Genomic DNA, 7,092 nt, shown 5'->3' with positions numbered 1-7,092 from the left:
CCTACGCGGCAGACGAACAGTTTACAAACTTAGCCCTTTCGAAAATGCTTCCACCCTTGTCCCGAAAGCCAATGACGATGGATAAATCGCTCCATTTATGCATTGGGACAAGGACTGCACAGTTTCCCGAGTCCTCCCCGCTAACTTCCACTGCTACTGCTGCCACTTGTCGTCTGTGAGTGGTTGTTGCACGTTGACGTCGAACGTAGGCGGTGGTCACATTAATGTGACTGGACCATGTATAATTCAAACATCGTCAAACAAATCGGGCAAAGATAACAACTAGTTTTGCTTTGCAAATTTACTTGTCGTTAACTAAGGTACTATGGATAGAAAATTGAAAATACCATAAACGGAATCCCACCACAGTTTCGGTAAGAAGAGGGAAATGAGTTTCCATAGGATTTATTTACTTTCGCATTCACATAAACTGACTGGGGGAAACGTCTAGAAACTCAAAATAAATGTCTCGAGCACGTAGCAGAGACATCACTATCGACGAGGTACTCAGATAGATCGCTTGGAACGGAGCTCTTTTAACGGGTGTCTTCCTTTCGGATTTTTAAATTATTTGACGTGCATTTTACAACGATCTACATAGTATAGATGTAGAGTTATGAGAAATAAGGTTCCAGTTGCACACAGACAAGGTAATCAAAATCGAAAGGGGAATTCCTATGGACCGTCGTATCACAGTAGCCTAATACCGGACCTTGGGAACGTTTCACATAATGATGTATCTCACTTGACTGAAGCTCGTTGAAAAAAGCTATTTGTGAGCGAAAACGAGAAGAAAGCTTTCGAAATAGGTCTGTTGCTACAAAAACACAGAACGGATTCCCGCGGTTCAACAGTATGACGTCATTTCCCGACAGTAGTGGGAGGTAAGTGCATCTTCAGTTGTGAAAATGAATCTCTGGCGTTAGAGCAGTAGATCAGTGGTAAATTTTGCTGCGGAGTTACTGTTGAGAAACGACAATAACATAGTAAAGAGTGCTATTCAAGAAGTTTCCGAAGGTTAATATCGGTTATATTTCTTCATACTTTAGTGATTGCATGTGCATTACTTGCTGTGCAAAATCTAAACATCCACCGTTCGCGAACCCATGCCGCAGGAGGGAAGAAATCACTTAATGTGGGCAGTGGTTAGAGGACGACGCTTCTCGGTGTTATAGTATTGTACTGTGTGCTTTAGTATTGGAAATTGAGAGTATGTTTTTGTATATTGGTTGCTGCAAACCTCCTATAGTTAAGCCAGTGTTAAATGATGTGGGTGTAGTCTGTCCATGTCGAATACTGTGTGCAATAACAGACCGTTGTGTTCAGGTTTATGGCCTTGTGTTGCTTATTTCGCTACCATCAGCCTGAATGCATCAAAATTCTATTCTCTCTTGAAGGTCAGGTCCATTTATACGGAGTGACAACATTTCGAGAACGTCTTTTGGCTTCTAAAAAATTTGTAGTAAGCTCTCTGTTAATCATTGCTTAGTTCACAGTACATTTAGATTTAGTTGGCCTGAAATAAGACTGTTTCTTTTCCGTTTGTCTCGGCTCTTGTAGCTGTGGATCTTGTTACAAATAATGTGACACGTACCTGCGTGCACGCGTGTGTGTATATGTGTATTATTTAGCGGTTTTGTTTTAACATAGCTTGATTGCTTCTGCACGAGAGATTGCCTGGCATGCTACTACATACTAACTATAAATTTCAGAACAGTCTACACAGCTATGTATGATAACCAGCAGATTGCTGCTTTGAGTTTACCGTCATAACAACATACATGTCGTCTGGAGTGCCTGTTAAAGTGTTCCCATAATGATGGTAAACTGCCCAGGAAGATAAAAACTCGCAAATCGTTTGAGAACCACTCATTTTCCAATGCCAACAATAAAAGAAATACTGACATGACATCCCACATTATTTTTTAAAAAAATCTGGAGACAGTTACGTAGTGCATAATAAAAACATTAACATATGTTGTAAGATCAGAGAAATGCTAAGAACTTAAAATCAGAAGTAATTGTATTGTAAAAAGATATACTTACATGAATATATTAACATAATAAATATTGTCTGGCAACCAAACCCAAACTGTAGAGTTTTCCAAGATCTTAAGTTAGGTCTAATGTTTTGTATTATTAGTTACAATGTACAAGTTTCTGCATTCTCCAAAAATTTTCACTGAACTGATATTGAACCTATGGCAGTACAGTATGTGAGATATGTTATGCTCAAAGGGCAACTCAAAGCAGCAAAATAAAGACACCATAAGCCAGCACATGGCAGTTGATACAGGGCACCCTGTACCATTAATTAATCCTATTCCCCTCCAACCCTCCCCCCCCCCCCCAACCATTTGTCGTATGTTGGTTGCCAGGCTCTGTCCTATGGGCCTAAATTATGCACTCTGCACTCTTAACACATTGACTGCCATGAGACTGCAGTTGACCACAGTGGGGACTGATGACCTTTGCTGTTTAGTCCCCCTTAAACATCCCAACAACCACCACCTTGACCACAGCAGAGTTTCTCACCTGGTGCCTTGGCATCCAGTACTGTCACACTCAACATATTGAACTTTGAAGCAGACTAGCCCACCACTCACAACCCACCATTTTTCATTCCTTTCTGATAAGAGGCTCAGAATAGTATTCAGTTTTCTGCAGGCCATAAAAGTGTCTGTGAAGTTCATGAGTTAACAGTGATAGTTTTTGGAGGTTTGTCAGCTATACACAGTGCTGTGGACCACCATTTATTCCATCATATGTTGTAAAATCTGACGCAACTTGAATACAGTAAAATTCAGTGCTGTAGCCCTTGGAAATTTAGACTTCTTAATAGACTTATGTGAACAGCATTGTCACTGGTAATCCAATAAACGATGTATTACAAGTTCATCTATTTGTGGTCATTTTTTTGCCATGATAACAACAAACAGCAAAATGCATCATTATGTTGTTGTTCTACGAGAGGTTGGAAGAAGATTAAAAAAACCATATCAATTAAGACCTTGCCTGGGTTGACACTGCGTTATTCCTATTTTGACACCAACCTGCATTGCTCAAGTATTCACTTGGCGGCATTGGCTCAATAATCTGACTCCAGTGGCACCAGGTATACTGTTTATTTACACCATTTACATCTTCCTGAAGTATTATAGTATGATGTGTCTCAGTCCAAATTGAAAAATAAAGCAGCCATTTATTGTCACCAGTAATGTGTCTGACTTAAACAGTAGAATTGCAAGGAGCCAAAATACCTGAAAGTGGCATTCGATAACTATTGAACTCGATCAAAAATTCAGTTCCTTCCAAGAATTAATAATTTTTCATTTGCTACAGTCAAAATCACAAGTTACAGAGATGCATTGCTTCTGTGGTGTTCCACAGCAGAGTGTATTTCACTTTTGTATAACTCAGTCTTTATGAAATTGACAGTGAAGTATCTGGGCTGAAAATTGTTTGCTTAAGACCTATTCATACAAAATGTCTGAACCACTCAGAATAGTATGAGCATCAGTTTGAAGACAAGTAGGCTGGATGTGTGCAAAATGGGATGAACAGGTGAAATTAACCCAGCCCACTCACTAAAACCTACCTTCCTGAACAGAAGGTGAAAGTTGAGATAAAAAATTTCTTCATACTCCTAAGAAAGTAGCTGTTTCTTTTGGGAACACATAATCAGAATTGTGAAAGTGAAAGACTGCCATTCTGAAAGCTGTAAATGTTAACATTCAAGAGTGAGAACATTACTTTATCAGTATTAGCATAAGTGAAGAAGTACAAATCATAAGTTATGTTCTTGTATACCCCTGTTTTGCTATCTCACTTGGAGTGCAATGTATTGATGTGTATTATACTCAGTCTCAGTGACATCTACATGAATTAATTATTGTGTAAGAGATGAAACAAATAGGCCCAGTATTCACAGATAAACTACATTTGTGATGTTGAAAAGTGTATGTTGGTTTAATACCACTTGGTTAATACAGAGCATCAAGAGGAAGTGGACAGAGTTTGACACTCCCCCCACCCTTTTACAGTAGTTCACTAAATGTAAAATTTTCAGCCGAGCTTCAGGAAAATAAATTACCGGGAAAACTAAGGGTCTTGAGAATGCCAAGGAATTCTAGAAAGTTACTAACTATACCCATGATACCTCACAGTTGGTTTGATGGCTAGCCATCGTGAATACCCTTGTGGTTTGACTGCCTGTAGAAAATGTGAAAAGAAGCTGAAAATCTACATACAGAAAAAAATGAAAATACTGTATGAAATGTAGACATTACTCTGATTCCTCCCCCACCCAATGCCATTCCAAAGATACACCAGTAATGAACCATTTTGAACCACACCCTAATGCAGGAACAAACTCTGGTTCGTCCATAACCTGCCCCCCCACCCCCCCTAAAAAAAATAGTCCCTTGGAATTGAACTGTGTAGCTGTAACTACTCTTGCAGAGTGCACAGAAATTTAGCAAGTCAGTGCAAATCATAGCATTATTAAGAGAAATGTGTACAAAATGACAGTGTAAAGCAGTTTTGTAAGCATAGTATACAGATTTGTTTATGCATAGCAGAGATGCTTCAGACTTATTGCTACTTTCTTCAACTAACAGAGGCATTTATACTTAATCAGCTGTTTACATAAGTGAATGCAGCAGCATGACTGTGTTTTACTTTTTACTAGCAGTCACTTTTAGCCATTGGTGTGCCAGTAACTCCATCGTACATATTCAGTTCTCACGGCGTCCCAGCATGACAAGACTTTTGAATCATATTTACTTCATACATGTATTATCTTCGAATTTAATGCACTCAGTAATAGTTTCATAGTACATCATTTGCAAACGAGAATAGAAATAACTTTAAAGATATGTTTCTCATGGTGCTAACAGGAGGAAGAGGGCGGGGTGGGAGGGAATAATACAAAACAAAAATATGTGGTAAAAACTGTTGTAATGCCTTGTATAAGGAACTATGGGAGGTATACCTATATGTACTATAAATTAAATTGCCCCAATGTATTTTTTTCTGTCTGTATGTAAAGGCAAAACTCATTATCTCCTGTAGGACTTTTGATACTGGTATGGCTTTCACTAATAAACAGATTGGTTCATGAGGAAGGGTAGTGTTGCCAGGCTCTGTCCTATGAGCCTAAATCATTCACTCTGCACTTTTAACACATTGACTGACATAATACTGTTGTTGGCCACAACAAATTTTCTCACCTGATGCCTTGGCATCCAGCATTGTGGCAGTCAACATACTGAACTTTGAAGCAGACTGGCCCACAACTCACAACCGTCATCCTTCATTCCTTTCTGATAAGAGGCTCAGAATAGTGCCATACAAGTCATCTGGCTCCAGATACCTGTGCAAAGCCGGGGCGGGTTGCTAGTATGAAATACACTATGGTCGCACATATGGATGTTAAAACTAGAAGTTGGCATGCATTTTGGTTGAATATTGTAGGCAAAGAATGTATTGAGTCAGATCTGAGTGTTATTTGTTCCAAGTGTGTCACATTTTTTAAATACAAAGGAGACTTAGATTTTAGTAGTTGAAAAATGAATTTACTGTAAGCTGGATTTTAGGTGACAGTAGCAGGCATCACATTAAATGCCAGATTTCATACTAGAAGAAACTATACATACGTTTCAAATTAATTACGGAAATTAGCTGGTTTTGTGTTCCATGGATTATTAGGATGATTAAGCTTGACTATGTGGAACGAGTCAGTTTTTATTCACATTATACATTCATTTGTAAACATGGCTAGATGCTGATCATTTACAAGGATTTTTTATTTAAAAAAGATCTGGTTGGGTTAATAATGTTTACTCATTGTCTTTTATAGATTACAAAAAGGGAAATTTTGCTGTGGAATAGGAGTTGTCCAGGAGAAACTTTTTCAGTTATCTGTCCGAGATCATTGGGTTAAATGATCAGAAATTTTGGATGCAGTATTATGCACCCCTTTAGTGGTAGAGGAAACCTTAATGTGGGTTAATGAATGCCATTTTTCTACTGGTATTGGAATAATTCACATTATTGTTCCTTTTGAACTGAAGTGAATTTTTTACAACATACTTTGTGAGGAAATCTACTATATAGCAGTATTCAAAACACCTAACTCCTTAAACATATGTGGGATAATGGTAGGTGAGTACCACATATTATCCTTACAGTGAGTTTTTGAGCTATGAAGACTTACTTTCTTAAAGATGGGTTACCCCAGAACATAGCTCCATATGACAGTACTGAATGAAAATACCCAGAAAATATCAGTTTACCAATTTGCCTCTCCCCAAGATTGACAATGATTCTTAGTGCACTTGTGGCTGAAATAAATTGTTTTACGAATTTCAAACTGATCTCCAGTTTACATTCTTATAAAATGGACACACAATTTTTTTTTAAACTTCTACCTTATTTACTATTTCAACATGTATTACACTTATTGTTGGTGTAGAAGAAGATTGGGAATGAGGGACAGGTCATTCAGAGCCCAGGTTGAGAAGGACCCACCTGTCTCGATGACGAGGGGAGATGTTTCATTTCTCCGTGAATTGTACAGGAAAAGAAAGGTGCAGCCACCACTTCTTAGAATATCATTTCTGCCCCCTGTCTCTGTTCCTTTGGTAGTGTTGGGATTGTTCCACAGATGTCTTGGTACTTAATCATTTTGTGATTGACATCGTAATTACTGAGTGAGTTGGCGCAGCAGTTAGCACACCGGACTCGCATTCGGGCAATTGTCAGTTCAAACCGCATCCGACCATCTTGATTTAGGTTTTCCGTGGTTTCCCTAACTTGCTGTAGGCAAATGCTGGGATGGTTCCTTTGAAAGGACACAGGTGACTTCCTTCTCCATCCTTCCCTAATCTGATGGGACGGATGACCTTGCTGTTTGGTCTACTTCCCAAAATCAACCCACCAGACAACATCATAATCAATGTTGTAAGCTGTATTTAGTAGTTCATTTATCACCTAAGAGTTATTTTGGCTTGACTGGGTATTTATCTCTAAAAGCCACAGTTTTAACCTTTTTTATATTTGGTCATACTTCTTTTAAGCTTGAACATCAGC

The 7,092-nt window shown here is 38.5% G+C and overlaps 1 long non-coding RNA gene across 1 annotated transcript in view; it reads left to right on the top strand.

Annotated features, from left to right (window-relative positions):
• Positions 1 to 897: 897 nt before the first annotated feature.
• LOC126470484 (uncharacterized) overlaps positions 898 to 7,092 on the top strand; it is a 43,360-nt gene continuing 37,165 nt past the window's right edge. The window contains exon 1 of the long non-coding RNA XR_007586216.1: positions 898 to 1,017. This is a non-coding gene — a long non-coding RNA (uncharacterized LOC126470484). The remainder of the gene's footprint in view (positions 1,018 to 7,092) is intronic.

The sequence above is a fragment of the Schistocerca serialis genome, chromosome 3 (assembly GCF_023864345.2).
Source record: "Schistocerca serialis cubense isolate TAMUIC-IGC-003099 chromosome 3, iqSchSeri2.2, whole genome shotgun sequence".
Classification (NCBI taxonomy): Eukaryota; Metazoa; Arthropoda; class Insecta; order Orthoptera; family Acrididae; genus Schistocerca; species Schistocerca serialis.
The sequence above is the reverse complement of the archived record's forward strand: the minus strand, read 5'-3'. Positions and strand labels throughout refer to the sequence as shown.